At 41.1% G+C, this 17987-nt stretch overlaps 1 protein-coding gene across 27 annotated transcripts in view; it reads right to left on the bottom strand.

Moving 5' to 3' along the window:
• SERGEF (secretion regulating guanine nucleotide exchange factor) overlaps nt 1-17987 on the bottom strand; it is a 156821-nt gene that overhangs the window by 44694 nt on the left and 94140 nt on the right. For 5 of the 27 annotated variants that reach the window (XR_010473089.1, XR_010473091.1, XR_010473096.1 and 2 more), the window contains one exon: nt 11741-11856. The exons of 14 other annotated variants lie outside the window; for them this stretch is intronic. The gene's annotated coding sequence lies outside the window, so the exon portion shown is untranslated. Of the gene's footprint in view, nt 1-10794; nt 10922-11740; nt 11857-13768; nt 13917-17987 lie in introns of those variants that run through there. 8 more of the 27 variants (XR_010473095.1, XR_010473092.1, XM_065065254.1 and 5 more) reach the window with 5 other exon arrangements.

Below are 17987 nucleotides of genomic sequence, written 5' to 3'. Positions count from 1 at the left end.
ATAGCGCAATCTTACTAAAAGATGTCCCTCGGAAGCACATTACATTACAGTGATTATGGAATGTGATCAAAAGCCCCCTCCAATTTCATAGAGTGTTGCTGAGAATACCTCCAATGTATTGATCCTACTGGAGATAGCGTTTTTTTAATGGATTTAAAATATCAAGTAACATGGCTCGCTATTGGTTCAGGTTTGCAGTGCTTTTTTACAATACAGAAACATATCTTCTCTGAAAAATACAGAACTTAGAAATGCAAATTACTTAGCTGTTTATTAACCTTTTTTATTCTAGAGAAAAACACACAACTAACTTTCGATCTTTAAAAAAAAATAAAAGCACCCAGGACAGTCTGAGCTCACAGTTTTTATGCCAGTGGTCAGTGCTAGAGCTTACTTTCCTTATAAATATGGTATCAAAGTGTTATTATCCAAGGATTTTGAAGCACTACGAAAACTCTGCTAGATGGTACTTCATCACAGTCCCAACTAGACAGGTTGAAATATTAAACACGTTTTGCTAGGACAGGAAATGAAAGTCAGGGAAAGTTTAAGGGCATCTCTCCCCCACATCATACAACCATTTCTGTGCTTCACAGCACAGCGTGAGGCAAGAATGGACAAATGAGCACCAGCACAGGCGCCTACATTCACACAGCATTAAGCATCTCCCGGGGAGATATCTGCTTAGTTCCAAAGCAGGAGAACTGGGCATCCCAGCGCCTCTCACCAGGGCTCATTAGGGCTCATTAACTCCTGGAGAGAGCTTCAGCAACAGCCTGAGCCTCTTGCAACTGTACTTCATTACGTGGTGTGACACACTGATACCAATTCAGCTACAGCCAGGAGTGAAGATCATTTGCTTCCTGCTAAGCATTCTTTTTTCCAGGGTAAAAAAAAGACTTTAGGGCCAAAGCTACTATTTTTTTCTGCTGTTTATAGGGCATCAACATGCACTGCTTTGTGACCAGAGCTTATAGGAGCAAGAAGTACCTTCCAAGTTTGCTCTGAAATATAATTTCAGAGAAACCAAAGAGGTCTGGAAATGCAAAGGTCAAGTAACATAATACTAGAAAGATACTTAGACTGCTCTCTGCCACAAGAGCTGGCTGAACAGATCCTTCACAAGCTTCCTCCAAGAGCCCATGAACTCCAAGGAACAGAAGAAAGTCATGCTTCATCTTTGACACCCTGAGAGGAATATGCTAGCACTTGCCTGCATAAATCACTGAGAAAGCAAACTGGTACGAAAAGTGAGCTGAAAAAGCGCATAAGAACAGCTAGAAGAGTGGAAAGAAAAAGAAAGCAAGAACTGGTTGTCACATGGACAGCACTGCAACATGACATCTCCAGCAGTGCTAAAACCAGCTTTGAGCAGTGGCTTCAAAACACCCTGCTCCTTAGTTAGTTTTGCCTTCCACAGACCCCTAAGCAAAGCAGTTACTTATATACTTCCTTCACTAAAATAAAACTTAGTGCTTTCGCTGCAATTGCTTCACAATAAAAAAAATTCTAACGCTAATCACGTGATAGTATTGAATCGCATTTCCCCCATCACAGAGTTTCTATACTGGAGTTTCTATACAAGCCCCACAAGTGAAGGGGAAGACTGTTCATTTATCAGTCTGCACTACCACATTCCCTGACCTATTTTATTACTAAAAATAGTCCCTCTTAGGTCACTGCTGCAAATTGAATTCTGCTGCTTCATTGCCCACTGCAATCTCACGGAACTGCATGCTGCCTACACACAAAACACTAAGTAGGTTAACTTATTCAATGCCAGGGATGCAGCCAGTCTTCTCATAGGGATAAAAAGAAAGACACGAATAATTTTGCCTGAAATGTTTTAAACGTTTCCCGCAATGCAGTGGAAGTCCAACCCAAATTATTTATATTGCATTGTGAATATAAACACATAAATGCTTGGCTTTCCACTTGCCCACATTTGCAATATGCTTTCCAATGTTTTTCTTGCAACATATGTTTTCAAAGGCATTCAATGTTACAAGCGATGGAAGAGCAGCTCTAATGACCTCTAATGTCCAAAAAGCCTAGAAACAACAGCCAAGTCTTTCTCACCAAGCCTCCTCACAAAGGTAAGTGTAGGAAGGCACAAACCAAGAGGGAATAAATCAAAACGTTCCACATTAAAAAGAAAGCACCTTCTTTCAAAAGGCCAAGACTCTCTATTTGTAATTCTCAATACAAAGCATCTCGTAATTACCATACTATGAAGCGAGCTGGCAAATTTTTATCCAACAGACAAAACACAGCTCAGAGAGAGGAAGAGGAAGGCATGAATGTGACATAGCAAGAACTTATTACAGGATCCGAAGCAGGAGACTGAAATAGGTATTATCGACCACTTCCTGCTTAATACTGAACAAACATATAGAATATGTTATGTCCTTGCTATTTCATTTGAGTTAGATAGAATAAGACTAGCATAAGCATCTTTCCCTGGGCTATTATCACATCTTCATTTCATTACTTCAATAGCTTCCTAATCTTAAACAAACACACCCCAAAACCAAACACAAAGATCAAAGACAATTGACTTACTTCCTGTCAGCTTTTTGCTTAAATCACTGCAAATTCTGTTGTGAATTTCTTAGTGTGCAGCAGATGCACACAGAGTAGAACCATTCAAATTATTTGTGGCCTCATTAACCTAACTTTATTGTGTTTTAGTTACGAAACCAAGTTTCTCACTTCCTGCTATTCTGAAGATAACTTCTGCCAAATCTGGGCTTTCTTATCAGAGAGAAAACCCAATGTCTTCATGGGCCAAAACAGTCTCAGCTCTGCCTGAGTGTCAGCTGGTGTCATTTACTGAGATGCCTGAGGCACTGTGGGTCACAACTTGTATGAGCTGAAATATGTGCAAGCCCATCCCGACAAGGAGAACCACACAGCCTCGTGTCAAGGATCTATGAGGTGTGTTCACAGAAGAAAGAGGGAACCAGCCTCATCAGCCAAGGAACAATGTCCCATTGTTCGAAAAGTCACAGAAAACACGCTGCAAAGCAGCCTGGGTCTGTGTCTCTGGTAATCCTGAGCTCCAGATTATCAAGGTCTTGCTAGAACTTGACTATGGTTTAAAAACAAACCAACCAAACAAAACCTACCCCTTACCCCTCCCCCCATTTTCTTTTTTCTAGCTAGTAGGTCAAGGTGAAGTTGGTCTGCTGATATGTATTTCTCAAAGGTATATTACCCACTTCAGTATCGTCAAGTCATGGGGTACAGGTGACACACCAGAGGTACCTGACATATGTGGACAGTTATTCTTAAATGAACATGTTCTTTTCTGAAAGACCTGTTACTTACTGCAATGCAAGAGAGATGAGTATTAAGTTATTTACAGAATCAAGACATGGAGTTCTCATTACTTTTTATGAGAATAAGCATGTTTTTACAGTTTCAGCCTGCATAACTAATGAGTCTTCTCAACAGGATGTTCTTTTAGACCTTTAGTTTCTGAGATGCTGGAGCACTAACTGCCATTTATTTCTTATGAGAACAAAAGAGAGTTAAGTTGGAACACTTGTAACACAGTCATGGCACTTCAAAGATGCGTTACTTCGTTCTTTTTGACCTCTCCCAGTAATACTTATGCTGTATAGCATCTTCCTCTATTAGAAATCCCATTTACAGAAACAAGGCTATTCTCAGAAATATATGATCAAAATACTCTGAGGTCATATGATATGTTATTTAACACATTGGATAACTAACAGCAAAGTCAGCTAAGTTAGTATTAGCAAGATAAATAGCAACAGTAGTTAAGCAATGATGTTCTCAATACAAGTGAAAATAGACTACTTGTGCTGCTTTTCTACAATCATAGCACATGGAACTAAGACATCATTTGCATAAGTATTTAACTACGTAATTAACATTATGGTCAGCAGAGTGGAAGAATGTGAACCTTCTCAACTATAGTTAATATCACACTTTGCAACTCAAAATTTATTAAGTTTGCATACTGATTGAGTACTTGCCAAAACAAAAACCAGAGTAATGGTTTATGAAGCTCTGAAGTCTTCCAAAACCTAGCAAAACTGTTCTTCGTGGAGCATTAAGATAAAATCTGTGTGGCTTTCCAAGTGCCTGGATCCACTAACATGGATTTAGAAATGCAGAGCAAACACATGCACGACTGCTACTGAATATTTGGGAAAGAGTAGGATAGATGTAATTCATTTTGGGCTAAATGTCAAAGAGAAAAATGAAAGTAAATAAGATTTTTCAAAATATATTTCAGTCCCAAACCATGCGATTTACCATTTAAAACTTCAAAAAGTTTATCATTTAGGATGGCTTCTGATAATCAAGTCTTCTGTGTTTCAGCATCTAAGAAAGTTCAGGACACTTAGGTACAAATGAAATGAACTGCCCCATCAACTTCTATAACAGCAAATTATAAATCAAAGAAATATTAGTACGAAGACAAAAGAGGCACTTTGGAGACCTGAACAAGCACTCAAATTAGGTGAAGTGGCATGTGGGTACCTAACTCAATATGATATTTTTACATCCACAGCCCATGCTTGGTCACTTATGCAAGTGGCAGGCACCTCAGCTCGCCTGCTGGAATGCCTGTGGAGAGCCAGGCACAGGTCACTGCAGCACTTGAGTATTCTGCACTTCGATCTTCAGCTGGTTTTGAAATGGAGGTCAGGGCTGGGAAGAACAGAAGCTGTTCCTTGTGGCCAAAAAGTCACACCACCTTCTTTTCCAGGAAGGAAAAATCCTCGAGGTTGAGGACTCCCTGGAACTGGCACTGCTCAGAATATACAGGAGAGTGCATGAGGCTGTCAGCTTATATTCACACTTGGTCAAAAAAGAATTAGCTGCCATCTCACACTCCATTTTGAACACCTGCAAACAAATGCTAAGCCAGCAGGATACCTCCTCCTGCTATCAGCAGTTTGCCTCATGCTTGCTCTCCCTCTCTTTCTCCAGAAGCGCTACTTGAGTGAAGAGACCCCTTGGAAACCTCCACATTTCCTAACACCTCTGAGAACACTTGTAAGCTAAGCTGCACGATACAGGTGCCAAATCATCAGTTGCAAATCCATCTCATCTGCCTTGGTCTCCAGCAGCTGTGAAATTAAAAATAGCTGTCATAGGCAAACCACGACTGAAGATGAGAATGTTTGTTCATTTATTTCAGGCTGATAATGGTGTTACTGTTGACATGTTTGGGCTCTGAAAGGAGGACTAATGAGGAAACGGACAAAATTATAAAGGCAGAATACAGAACACTCTAAAATAGGAATGCAAAAATTATCCTCCTTTTAAATTTTCATGGAAAATCTAACTAGCCATGACAAAATAATATGCTTATTTGTCTCTTTAGGATGAATTCCTGATAACCACAGCAGAGCAATCATTTAAAGTAACATTTGCAGCTCCTAAAAAAAAATCCAACTTTCTCACCCTGACCAAATGAGACTTTTTTATCAGGTATCAAAATCATAGGCCATCATTTCCTCCTCATGACTTGAGAAAGACATGGTGAATAAGAGATGGAACAGTATTACTGCAGAATATGCTCTCCTGCTTTGGGTCACTTCCTGGCAAATTCTGACATTTCATAGAATCATAGAATGGTTTGGGTTGGAAGGGACCTTAAAGATCATCTAGTTCCAACCCCTGCCATGGTCAGGGACACCTTCCACTAGACCAGGTTGCTCAAAGCCCCATCCAGCCTGGGTTTGAACACTTCCACGGATGGGGCATCCACAGCTTCTCTGGGCATCCTGTTCCAGTGTCTCACCACCCTCATGGTGAAGAATTTCTTCCTTATATCTAATCTAAGTCTACCCTCTTTCGGTTTAAAGCCATTACCCCTTGTCCTATCACTACATGCCCTTGTAAAAAGTCCCGCTCCAGCTTTCCTGTAGGCCCCCTTTAGGTATTGGAGGGCTGCTATAAGGTCTTCCCAGAGCCTTTTCATCTCCAGGCTGAACAACCCCAACTCTCTCAGCCTGTCCTCACAGGAGAGGTGTTCCAGCCTTCTGATTAACTTTGTGGCCCTCATCTTACAGGACACTTTCAGTTCACAGGAAAGGAGCCTTCTGCAAGAATGACAAGTTACATTTTAGCTAGTGTAGCAGCAATATTATCTATGTAGCGTGTGTATTTTTCCTGTTATGTTGTCTATAAAACACTAAAATATAATTCTCATTTTGTGAGCCAAACACAAGGTGAGGAGTATGCACAAAGACTGCTATGGAATCCACTTGCTTCATTGATAAAACAGCAGTAGTTGCTCTGTACCTACATGTTGCAAAGTAGCTATTTGGGAAGGAGAGGTGTTATTTTCATTAGGTGAATCCCTGTGCATTGGTCACATATTTGTCAGATTTCCTCTATTACTAATTAGCCATGTAGTCGAACCTTGGGTAATCCAAGGTCAGTTCTGCCTCTTGGGGCTGCAATCCAGGTTTTTTAAATCCTTGGCACAGTAAAGAGGCATCAGTGTGACTGAAATGTCCAGATCATTTCTGAGCTACAGCTTCCCACCACTGTGCCACAGGGAAAAAATACCCCTGAAATGTCCAGGTTCACTGAAACGCTACCTGACAGGAACAGGAAAACATCCAGATTACGGTTGCCTACATCCAACCATGAAAAACATCTCTGGAGACTTTTGAATAAACATGCTTCTAAAACATACAGAAATAAATGCAGCGAAACAGAAAAGCATCGGGCATAATTTAAGTTGAACTACACACTTGAAGGTACATTTAATTATCTTATGAGGCATTACACCCAAGCAAAGGCTTGAATGTTCAGACATAGCTGAGGAGTGGCCATTGACAATGTGCCCCTTCAAACTGGATCCCTGCAAAGCTTGTGAAGAGCCCAGAGACAGATAAGCCTATAGATTGCAGAGGGGAGATTCTCCTGCTGCCCTGCAAGGTTTGCCTGCATCTAAACTGAAACTGTAAATATAAACCCTAAAAATGAATTCATATTAACACAGCTCATCACTGGGATTACATAGGACTACGCTGTTTTTCAGACACTGCTACATCCCACAATAATGCAGGACTGGCATTTGGACCACAGCTTAACACTGATGATTAAATAAAAACTTGCCACTGAAGCTGAGAGGATGTTCCAACCACTGTAACATATTTCACCTTTCTAGTTTCATCACTGCACTTAAATATTGCATTTGAAGAGTAAAAATACTTCTGAAACATCAAAAATAAGCAGGATCATCACTGAGATTCACTTACTATGCATTCAGAATTGAAGGAGAACCTTAGTTTAAGAAGAGAGGTCCTTTAAACTACTAGACTTTTGGCCTAATTCATGTCACTCTTTTGTTAAGTTACATGGAGGTATGGCTGTTCCAGAAGCAAGAAGCTATGTAAGAATGAATTGTAACAGCTTTATGGAGAATAACCAAGATTTGCATACACTGCTTATGTGTTTATGCAAACTTTTGTCATTCTCAGGATTATAAAATGCATGCTGGAATCCTCACTGTGTCACTCCAGCTACTGGGCTTCAATTTGGCAAAGATACACAAAGTATCAGACTCTTGGAAATTACATATTCCAGCTCTCTACCCAGAAGAAAGTGCTGTGTTTTCAGCTATTACACAAAGTTTTTACATGTTTCGTATACAAAGACAGTATATTTCCCTCTTCTTGTCATCTTTATGATGCTCATTTCAGCCTCACATGATAAAGATAAAAGGCACAGCAAATTTGGTACAATCATTCCCAGAGGAGAAATGCTTTGCTGGTTTATCAGGAAAGTAAAGCACCTTTTGTGCTTTTCACAAGCCTATTTCCCCCTTCTCCTTTTTTGCTGCTGTTCTGGACCAACCCACTGATAAAGACAGAGGATTTCCACATGCTGGAGGCCAAAGTCTTTACTTATTTACAGACCACTGCTCCTTTTGTGCAATGACTTGTAGAAGACAGCGGTCATTCCAGTTTGATTACCTTGAAGAGCAGCAGTACTAATGCATGACAGGAAAGCCCAGGCTATTCTTAAGGTGACTTCATTTTACCTAAATAACAACATGGCTAAATATTCTAAGCGAAGTTCCAGTTTAAGTCTGGAAGAGAAACCACAGATGATCCTGAACAGCAAGAGATACTCAGCTTTAAGAAGGCATCCAGGCAATATTAATATAGGACTAAAACAGTTTTGGGAAAACACAAATAAGGACAACGAGAAGAAGACACCAAGTTCCCAAGGGTCATAGAATCATTTCAGTTGGAAGAAACCCTGAAATCATCGAGTCCAATCCCTAAGAACCTTGTCTAAACGCCTTTTAAACACCTCCAGGGATGGTGATTCCATCACTTCCCTGGGCAGCCTGTTCCAATGCCTGACAACCCTTTCCAGGAAAAAATTTGTTCTAATATCCAATCTGGACCGTCCCTGGCACAACGTGAGGCCATTTCCTCTTGTCCTATCACTTGCTACTTGAGAGAAGAGACCAACCCCCTCCATGCTACATCCTCCTTTCAGGCAGTTGTAGACAGTGATAAGGTCTCCCCTCAGCCTTCTTTTCTCCAGGCTGAACAGCCCCAATTCCCTCAGCTGCTCCAGGCCCCTCACCAGCTTGATGAGTCAGACGAGATGAGTTTTAAAGAAATGCTTGATTCATATTTTTGTGAGGTAACAGTAGAGAACTTAATGGCTTAACATCCAGATCAGAAGTTCAGCTGTACTTTTACCAAAAAGATTAAATAAGCCATCTTATGTCCTTCATAAAGGCCATCACCTGCCTCAACCAGAACCTCAGATTGTTCCATAGTGCCCCACAGAGAAATCTACTGTTTGGAAGTGATCTGAAAAAGAGACAAATTACATCCAAAAGTTATTCCTGTAGATCTGTTTCACATCTCTGTAGGCATACAATAGGTATGCAAATGGTCCACAAATCTGGGTCAGCACATCACACACACCTACAAAATTATCTAGATGCTTCCTCTAAGGGTTAAAATAATAAAGCAATGGCCTGGGTATGCCTGGTTCTGACATTAGAATTGGCATAAATAGTTTACCATTATGAAATGAAGGAGCTGCTGTCTGGATGGAAAGTAAGAAGCAATTGAGGAGTATTAACATATAATCATCCTGCATCACCAGAATATGAAAACAGCAAAAATTTGAAAAGGAATATCCAAAGCCAGCGATCAGTCTAATACATGATAAGGACCTGATTATCTTCCACTATGATGGAATTCAGACTGCCTCAAGTTGGACCCACAAAGACTTGTGTGTACAAAAAATGAATAATCTTAAAATAACTCTAAAAAATCTTGGCTGAAATCCCTCAGATTCCATGCAAGTGTCACACATCTCATTTACCATGAGAGTGTACACCTGAGACATTCCAGAACAGTGACACAACCAGCACGCACCACCCATGTTTTAAAGCTGCCAGACACATGTCACAGAATCATGTTGACTAGTTCTGAAAGAGACCGAGCCCTAAAGTTATACTTAGCTATAAACTGTTGGTGGCAGCTGACTAGATTATAGATGAGTGACACACACACAAAAAAAGCCCACAGACAGATCACTGCACCACGCAATCCAGACTTAACTTTTCCGCTGTATACTAACGTATCACATGTTTTTGCACTGTTTTGTCAGCAATTTCCTTCAGCATAGCCTCTCTATATTTAGGGACAGAGAATATACCTATTAGATCTACCTCAAGCTGAGGGGAAAAAATGTAATTAGATGGAAGCAATTTCTGCTAAACATCTGCTTGCTTAAATTAAGGGAATTAAAACTTTTTTTTTTTTAATTTCTGCATCTAGAAATGCCCTTCATTTTTGCACATTATGTACAGAATACCAAATGGAGGTGTGTGATACTATAGAAGGCATTTATTCATCAAGTCACAGCTTTGCAGTACTGTGGCATCATCAACATTTTGCTGCCATGGCCAAGTGTTTAACAGCTCACAATGTGACTCAAACTTGACTTCAAGCTTGATTCTCCTATCCAACAGTAATGCAGCTCAGTAGACTATTGTACAGTGCTACTGTACAGGCAAAACTATAGTGAGCTGTGATTATATTTGTTTTGATTTCAGTGAATGGTCTTATCCAAAAGCTGCTCTTAAGAGTCTTTCCCCATTTTTCATAGGCACTTTGCTTTGACAGAATGGAGTTTCCTTTCCTTAGAGTGAGAAGGTGGCAGATGGGAGAAGGAGGAGGATCCAAGCAGGCAGAGAAGTAGTACACAAGACTCATGCTGAACTTGTCAACAGAACAAGGTTTCTTTACTACAGTGCTTAAAAATAATTAAAGTGGCTGCTTCTTTATTCAGCAAACCTACAAGGGCTACAGAGTAGCATTCAGGCTTTTTTATTTTACAGTATCCAGAACTTAATTAGAAAGAATCTTGCCTGGCAGTTAACTTGATCAGCAGCGTCCTAGTAAGACTGAAAGAATCCAAGTAACATCTGAGTGACAGCAAAGCATTATACTACTCCTGCTGTAAATGGCAGGCAACACGAGGCTTGGATGTAAGCAGAATACGTTTTGACCCCTGCCTCCTTCATTAGTAGGTGGCGACATGATTAGGGGGAGCAGCTTCAAAATAGGATGAGTGGTCTTAGAACAGCAAGGATATAAAATCCTGATACCTTTAATGTTTTTCCTGTTTTGAGCCTATGAAAAAAACAAATTGCATGAGCACTAAGGTTATGACTGGCCAGATGCACCCAAAAAAGCAGCACAGATGAACAGCTCTGCTTATGTCTGCATTCTGGCACAGGCAGACAGGGAGACTTGCCTGGCGTTCCTCTGCAGGGGAGGAACAGGAGAACTGTGCTGCTGTGACTATAGGAAGACTCCAGGTCAAATAAGCATGTCTAGAAGTTGCCTCCAGTACGAATCCTTTCATCACCCACCAGAAAGTCCTATAATAGAGGAGACTAAAGTCACATTCAGTGACCACAAATCAGATAGTAAGAGAATCGTCCAACAACTCATGGTAGGGCACAGAGACTGGTGAGACTTGTCCCCCTCCCTGTACAAAAGTAACATAAATAAAGTATTTGCTTTTCTTGCCTAAGCAAACATCTACTTCCAGGAAAAGGCCAGAATTACCCATGCATTTGGTTTATATCATAGAGAACCAGTGAGTGCTACAAATGGACCACACATAACACATCATCCTGCACGTTCAACCTGAAGCACACATTAACATGATTAATTCATATGCAACTGTGATTTTTGCTACAATCCCATTTGGAGGGCTCAGTTGCAAAACTCCCCTTGAAGTAAAAGTCACAGATTTGATCAACTTTATTACCACAGGAGGGAACAGTAACGAATTATGAAATATTCCAATGAAAAATAGGGACCGTTTTATTTTACAGGAGTTGCGAGTAAGCATTTTTTAAATCAATATCACAAAAAAAGCCCATGTTGGCAAATGTAACAGCTACCATGTTTCTGTTAAAACAACGGAATTCAGCATGCTACACTGCACAACAGCCCCTACCCTTTGAGCATACATACACCTTCCACCGCTGACACATCACACACCAAGCATCCCATGTATTCATTTAGAGGTACAAAATGTTACAGGGCTTTAAGAGACACACCTTTAATCTCATTTAATTTTAAAAGACCTTGAAATACTCGGAATTGAAAAAACAGTACTAGAGAAAGCACACAGGAGCAAACAATTCAGGGGAATAAAACAGGAAGTTTGAAAGCCAAAGCAAACGTACCTTTCAAGCCAAGCGAGCACCCTACCCAGAATTAAACTATTACATGGATTTGTGTTGGTTGTCATCCTGCCCATTATCTGAGATTTCTCAACTCAGCAAGACAGCAGCTGGTGTCACTGAAAATCAAAGGCATAGAGAAGACAAACTCCAGTTTAGTATCTTCGACACTCACAGAAAGGCAACTCAGATTTGTCACCAGGGTCATGATGGGTTAAATATTGTTTTTAAATAATAGCAAAAAGTCTAAAGAAGGGGAAAGGAAGATGATTAATAAAGTGTCCTAGTAGAACAATTTCCCCATGTTTTATTAAGTTGTTGTTTTGAGCATCATCCCCAAGCAAAAAACAACAACAAAAACCTCATCAGGTTCAGAACCCTGTCTATTCAAAGTTCTTGGGTGACAAAAATTCTTTCCTACAGAGAGAAATGGAAACTGAAATCTTCTAGCCATGCATGTCCTTCACTCACCAGGAAACTATTGCATCTTGCCTTACAGAGCATCTCATTGGCAGTGGTACTCTGGGGGATACAGAACAGCCCGATTCTCTTTTACAAGGTAAGAAGAGATTTGAGAACAGCTTATAGATTTTTAAGTCACTAGCACTGCAGGTCACATAATATCAAAACTCTGAGAATCTGCTATATTCTGCAAAGTTCCAGAGGAACCCATGTCTGGGAAGGCCCAAGGAATGGCCACAGAGAACACGGGCGGTCACTCTCGCAGCTGGTATAAGCTTGGGAAATTCCACATTGGCTCAGCACCACGTGGGCTGGCTGAAGGTATTTCAAAAAGAGGTGAACAATGGCTGTAACCTCACACTCACAGAACAGCCCAACAGTTTCCAATCAGTGCTGTAGTACATACTAACAATATTTATGCCAGAATCAATACATCATGTATTATATTCTCAAGGCAATTATTCCATTAGATTTATAGAGGGGAAGAGTATTTAGGCCAGAACACTTATTAAGCTAGCGACAATGTCACTACCTTGTCTGAATTGGGGGGCAGGGGGTAGAAAATCTATCAAATCTATGAAGAAGGACTCAGCATACTGTTGTTTTTCCTTTTTTTTAAATCACTACAGTTTTCGGGGAGTTTTGTTGCAGTTGTTGCTGGTTGGGTTTCTTAAGAACTCTGACGGGTGTGCTACCATCATTAGCAAGTTCAGAGCTACCACAATCAAATACATCAGTAATACAGGCATTATGCTCCTCAAAGACAAGACCTTTATATATAGCAGTAATCTCTTACTTCATTCAGCTTCCTGCTAACTACAGGTATGTTTGAAACGGTGCCCCATACATGCTTGACCCAGTGCCTCTTTGATTCACTTCATCAGCATGAATATATCAACCCTTCTCACTGCTCCACACAAATGTTAAGTATGCTGTATGGAGTGCTTCCTAAAACCCTGTTCAGCATAGCTTTCAGTCCTCCTCACTTCCTCACTGTTCAAATAAGTCCAAAAATCTAAAGATAAAATAAGGCAGACATTTATCAGAAATAATAAAAGTCCTGGTCTCGCCTGGTTGCTCCTCAGAGACTAAAAAAACACAGGAAAAAGCACAAGAGTGAAAAGAGTCTCAAAATATTTTTTCATATTTTAATTACTTTGTTACCTCCCTTCCATAAAGAAGTGTTTGAGTGAAACAAGTTCAGAAAGCAAAGACAAGTAAAGGGTAATTTTTACAAATATGCCAACTTTTAATATCTGGTTTTACTTTGTTTCCCTAAATATTTTTAATACCTCTCCAAAGCCAATGGTTTTTAATAAAATGCTTTATTTTTACCCTGAAAGCTTGCTCCAGGCTTGCAAGCTTGAATGGCTTCTTCTTTACTATTAATAAGTAAAATCTCTGGATTTTCTCCACTACAGTTTCTACTACCTTCAAGTTCAAAGAGGATCTGCCCTTTTGGAAAACTGGAGAAACAATTCCCCACCCACCTTGGTTTACAAAAGCTTCAAGAAACCTGCTTTGATGAACCCATTTAGTCCTGTGCAATTACATGCACGCAAAGGATACCTGTATTGCCCCAGAAGTGTCCCCGTTTCATCATCAGCCTTGCAGTATTTTCATATGTATCCTTGCAGCATCATCTCTCAGGCCTATGTCACTGTCAGCACCTCTGCCTTCAGCCTTAGTTTTTAAAAGATTTTTATGTCCTTCATAACTAAAAGAGAGCGGTTAGAGAATGTGACAAAAATGCATTGTAAAATCCAAAAACTGGGCAGCAAAGATGACTCTGAAATGTGCATTTGTGAAAATCCCCAGCTCACGGTCAAGATAATCGCAGAAGTTAAAAAAATACCTACTTCAGATATTTTTATTAAGCAGAAAGCTACCTAGAGTACTTAAGATGGTGTCAGTAAGACACACACACAATCAAAAGAAAAAAGCTTCAGAATTTATTCACTTATAGTGGGTGTGGCAGGATGCAAACCTCCCCCTCCCTCCTTCAGTATGGAAGGAGTAGGCACATCTCCCTCTCTCTGCTACTTGAGGCTAACAGCTTCTTTTGTTTGGCCCCAGAGCACCCTGGCCAGGGCCATTAGGAGAAGGGAGTGCCGAGGCGCCAATGAGCCGCTGGGCACCTGCAGCCGGTATGGGGGATGTTTGGAGGCTTCAGGGGCACCCACAGCCAGGGTGGGGGTGCAGAGAAGCTTCTGGAATGCCTACAGTCAGATCTGATCAGCCAGTATGAAAAATGGGACTCTCGTCGAGACTCCGCCCATTGCCGCGGGTCTCTCGGAGCACGAGCAAGATGCTGCCGCCGAGAGTCCCCTCCCCGGGATGGGGACTCCCCTTGCCTCGCCGCCACGGGTGTGAGTAAAACTTCTCGCAGGATTGCGAGTGTATTTATACTTTCCGTGCACAATATGAGCACGTGTAAAATTAATCCTCGCATAATCGCAGGTGTATTTTCCTTCCGTGCTTCCACATAAGCATGAGTAACTTTCCGTGCACATTTGCATGTGTATTAAACCTCGCAGGATTGCGAGTGTATTATAAATTAACCATCGCAGAATCGCAAGTGTACACTTCCCGTACTCACTACGAGTACATGTATCTCTTCAAAAATAATCCCGCACCGTGTTCAGGCAAGTGTGTACTCCTTCGGGACTCAGGGACGGCTCCGGCATTGTTTGGGCGAAGCCATGTGCATGCACCCTGTGGACCGCCTGTTGTATTAGTTGCTGCCCCTTAATAATTTTCCTCAACTGATATCCGAACCTGTATTTAAGTCACTTTTGGAGTGCTAAAACCCTGTTTCTCACCAGTTTAATAAAAGTTGTTTTGGATCCTGTTGTCCCTTAAACTAACCTCGGGGTGCCTCCGTGACATTGGGTAACAAACCAAGCTAGGTCCCACATATTTGTGCACTGACAGAAGTATTTCTTAGTGCTCCTTAAAGGAGCTGGAGGCTGAGTACACACAAACATGGGGGTGTCAACCCAAGGCTGCACAGCAAGATGTTCACCCCTGGAGAGCCACAACCCCCCAGCACAGCATGGGCACTGCTCATGCCAGCTTTCCAGATACAAACCCCCTTTCTCTCCTGTCAAACCTTGAGTTGCAAAATTTCTACTCAACGATACACTTAGAAGTTTAAGTGTTCAGGTTGTTACCTGTACAGAGCCCAGAATTATCAGCACAGCTTACTTAGGCGTTGCTCAGTAGGACAGTACCGAAGCCTTAACTTGTTGCGCTTCCAAGTGCCTTCAAGCTGCTTTGCTGACCTTGTTGCTTTTACTTCGGTGAGTATCTCTCCTACATGATTGAGATGACTCCCTGAAGCCAGACATTTATACTTCCTTTTATTTCATTTCATAGCAAACAAGCATATAATCTTTCTTTGTTGAACAAGGGTGACTTTTTTTTACTCCTATTTGCTTCCTTGAAAATTCAGATAAATATGCCTTAGATATATTGGATATATTTTTCTTCTACTTTAAAGTAATTGTTCCACTTAGAGCCTGCGAGTAAACAAATACAATGAAATCTAAGTTGTTTTCTAAGTACTTCGTATCCATCCAGTGAAGCCTCTGAGAAAGGACCACGTGCATCTGGACTGCAGCTCCTACTCTTAAGAGTCTTCCCACCCTCCATAATTTTCTAAAACCAGGTGGAATGACTTTTTCTTTTCACCAATACCTGCAAGCAAGAGCTCTCATTCTGCTTCACATAAAATTCTTGCTTGGTAGCATTTGCTGGTTGTTTGCTAGATGCCTATGACATTTATCTCCTCTAACTGCCACTCGTATTTCCCGCTCAATGGTTTTAGCTGTCACCAGAGGTTAATATTGCACGCTTGCCTCTTGCCCATCTCCTGCAGGGTTCTGCAGAATGATCCCTGTGGATGTGATACGGTGTCTCGCAGGAAACAACAACGGTTGGTGTGCAAGAGCTCAACTCTAGACAACTGTAAGCTGACACCATGGTCATAGGTAAAGTTCAATTAAAAATTTTACAAGAACTGTGAGCTTTTTATACAGAAAAATAACAGTTTTCATCTTCAGAGCTTAAGCAGCTCTGTATCTGCTAAGGACAGGAAACCACACTGTAAACAACGTGACAAGGACTGCATTATTACCTGTTTACGTGCCAAATTAAGATGGAGACACACACATACAAAAATTAACTATTTTAAAATTGCCTCTCTGAGGGGAAGGAAAGTGACTGCAACTATTATTAGTTGTAATGCAGTATTTGAAAAAAAAAAGAAAGCGGGTCCCATTATGCTAGGCAGTACTAAAATACACTAAGAGGCAGTTTTTATTGCAAAGATTTCACCATCTGAATTGACAAGAGAAGAGGAAGATGAACAAAGCATCTTCCAGAGTCAAATCACTCAAAACATGCATCAATACAAGCCTGGAAGAGAAAGTCTAGACCTCATTCCAGTCACAAAAGATGCAGTGCAGCCAGATCTTATAATAAACTCCGGGTTTCTTTCAAGGGGTCAAGGCGATCCCATTTTTTTCTTGTGAATCTAGTTAGCTTTTCACAGCAAAATACCCTTTCCTATAACCAGCAGCCACTGACTTTAGGCAATTTGTTTGATACAAAACTTTTTTTTAGCCCTATCAGAAGGCTTTTCCAAATGCTCAAATTGGCATTTCCTCATTACCTTACACCCACAAATTCATGAAATAGCTGGCAGCTTGGCTTTCCATTAGCCCTTGGAAAAGAAGCTCAAAGAGACCTGAGGATCAGATTTTGTGAGGGTAATTTCATTAAAATAACAACAACAACGAAAAATTCAGCTTCTGTCTTACCAGAGGAACAATTAGTTTGCCCAGAGCATGAAATAGTCTATGGAAAAGAAACAGAAAGCGAAAAGACACTTGAATGGCACTGTTAGGGCTCACAGGTATCTAAAGGTGACAGGAAAGCTGTGGTGTCAGGTCTGTATCCAGCTATGCAGACAGCACTCAGGTGCTCCGTTAATGATGAGAGCAAGGCTGCTTTTTCACAATTAATATAACCACTGCGGTTTATATTTCAGAGAGCTATTTGAACAGTTAAAGGCACATAAGAGCTAAATAAAATACAAAATGGCTCTGCGAGAGAACAAATGTAGAAGGCCGACGTATAACCCCCATGGAAATGACGACAGGGATAGTTACTCGAAGTCCTGCAGGTGCCCTTTAATAAGCAGCGAATGTGATTAGTGCTGCAACACGACTCCTTGCTGCTCTGCCAGGAAAGCTTTACAACAGAGACCCGCGCTGCGCGGGGAGTTTTCATGCATAATAAATAAAGCAACAGAGGAGCAGACTGAGGCTCCTTCCTGAACACCAGTGCCCTCCGCTGCGTGTGCTGCAGATTCCTCCAAATACCACAGCAATATGAAAAGCGAGAATTTATGATTTTTCTCTTTATGACAGACCGCTGAGTCCCCCAGGAGCCAATGTCAGACACATGACTACATCTGCAGCTCCACGGGGTTGCTGTGAACATCTAAATAACGCTGTCAGCGTGACGCAGAGACCCGTCCATCAGCCCGCAGAGGCTCCTCTCCCCAGTGGTGCTCACTCTGCCAGAGAAATACGCCTTTCATAATCTGTTACCGTGCTTCCTCACCTGATGCTTTATACAACAATTCAGTTGTAATCATGGAACTTCACTAAACGAGCGTGACCTCGTTAATTAAGTGGTTCCCACGTAAGAACCCTTCAGCTTCCTATTACAAAATGTGGAAACAAAGGGTTTGGGATGCCATTGACACCACCACCATTTT

The sequence above is a fragment of the Columba livia genome, chromosome 5 (genome assembly GCF_036013475.1).
Source record: "Columba livia isolate bColLiv1 breed racing homer chromosome 5, bColLiv1.pat.W.v2, whole genome shotgun sequence".
Lineage (NCBI taxonomy): Eukaryota > Metazoa > Chordata > Aves > Columbiformes > Columbidae > Columba > Columba livia.
Note: the sequence above shows the minus strand (reverse complement) of the source record. Positions and strands in the feature narration are given on the sequence as shown.